The sequence below is a fragment of the Etheostoma spectabile genome, chromosome 16 (genome assembly GCF_008692095.1).
Source record: "Etheostoma spectabile isolate EspeVRDwgs_2016 chromosome 16, UIUC_Espe_1.0, whole genome shotgun sequence".
NCBI classification, from domain to species: domain Eukaryota; kingdom Metazoa; phylum Chordata; class Actinopteri; order Perciformes; family Percidae; genus Etheostoma; species Etheostoma spectabile.
Window position 1 is genome coordinate 10,731,950 of NC_045748.1, and position 1,767 is coordinate 10,733,716.

Below are 1,767 nucleotides of genomic sequence, written 5' to 3' on the forward strand. Positions count from 1 at the left end.
AGAAAACACTGTTCACAAACAGCTCTGTTGTAGTCCAGTGTTTACATCTGGGACAGAACCAGCTTCTCACACATTATAAACCAATAAACGTGGGAAACGATACAGGATAAACTTTATTTCACTTTTAAAACGGCAGCAGAAGTGTGACGCTGTCACAGTACATTTGTAAGTTGATCCCACAGCATTGTTATGAAGAAATTATTTACAAAAAAAGTTTTTTTTTTAAAATTACATTCAGCTACTTGAATTAGAAACTGCTTCAGCCTGGTTAGTTTTCCACTCGGCCGAGAGGCCGTGTATCATCTGGCTTCATTCTCCCCCGCGTCCTTCTGCTCTAAGCTCAACAATCAAAGGCAGGAGTAGAGGAAAATAACTACACGTTTATCATATAACCCAAGGAAAAAAACATGTTGGACATGTTCAGCATGTTCACAGGTGGAACTAGTACCAGAAACGTATGAAGGTACTTTCTACAGTATTGTCTGGAAAATGATTAGGCCAACAAAATTCCATAGGCCAACTCCATTTCAGCCGACTAAAACTGCAAAGTCCAGTTACAGCTTTAACAACTAACTTTAAAAAAAAATGTTTGATGTTTACTAAACTCTGGACTTTGCAGCTCTGCACTGACATTTGTAGACTGAAGATACAAAGACCAAACTTGACTGTATCAACAGGATGGTTTCATACTCTGCCACTAGTACATGTTACAAAAACCAGAAAGAATAACAGAAATGTTGAGGTTGCAAAGCTTATACTGAAATTAAATTGAAATGTATCTTACAGTAAGTCTGAATAATACTAGAACCTGTAAAAATATTCTGCTAGCTCTCTGTGGGAGATCCCACATTGAGTGTCACCTAGTTCATTCAGTAAATCTATTGTAGGACATGTTTCAAACTGACTCCAGAGGGGATAAGAAGGGAACTGAGCCATGAGGCACTAGTGATTTCATAGGCGCACTAACAGCACCCTTTATGCCACCAGAGACTAGATTCTCCTCTTACGGTGAAGCCGCCTACACATGCACGGCCGTTCCACTGATTTCCCAAGGCGGGGGGGCGGTGGCGGCCAACATTGCGCTGCGCTACCACTTGGAGTTCCAACTATTTAAACTTTGACCAAGTTGCCGCTGACCTTTCAAAAGCGCAACCAATAGAATAACAGCATGTCATTACTTAGCAACGGGAAATTGCCAGCCGCGATGACGCCCTACCTGGCGGTGCGCGGAGAGCAACTCTGTGTAGGCGGCTTTAGGCATAATCTGACTTTCAGAGAAATGTAAGCGACACTATTTGAAATTCATTCAAAATATGTGCTACGACACCACGACATTTCACAATGACACAATTAGAAAGCCAAACAATGTGCATGACCTCCGCTTTGTACATTAAATATATGAAAAACTCCTCTCGGCTCGCCGCTCCGTCAGCACCGACGGGAGGTGTTTTCATGGGAGGGGCGGCGTCGAGGAGGTCAAGTCTTACATCATAGGGGTCATGAGACGATGACGGCCCTCTGGACTTAATCAATCACAGTGAGATTTCACTCGCGAAAGTTAGCAGAAAAAAATATCGAACACGAAATAAGAACTATAAACGGCAAGAAAAAAATAGTTCAGTCTATTAGCAAATATCTGTTTCTTTTTTACAAAGCTCTTATAGAACATACGTACATTTATATATTAAGACATCTGTAGGAAAAGAGACGGAGAGGAATGACAAGTCAGCCGTCTCCGTGAAAGAAGCTGCGAGAGCTTTCAACGGG

At 41.9% G+C, this 1,767-nt stretch overlaps 1 protein-coding gene across 6 annotated transcripts in view; it reads right to left on the bottom strand.

Moving 5' to 3' along the window:
• The window catches only part of LOC116703915 (ceramide transfer protein), a 26,774-nt gene that overhangs the window by 253 nt on the left and 24,754 nt on the right, over positions 1-1,767 (bottom strand). For 5 of the 6 annotated variants that reach the window (XM_032538999.1, XM_032538997.1, XM_032538998.1 and 2 more), the window contains one exon: positions 1,335-1,767. This exon is cut by the window's right edge and continues 730 nt beyond it. The exons of the other annotated variant lie outside the window; for it this stretch is intronic. The gene's annotated coding sequence lies outside the window, so the exon portion shown is untranslated. Of the gene's footprint in view, positions 1-1,334 lie in introns of those variants that run through there. 6 annotated transcript variants of the gene reach the window in all.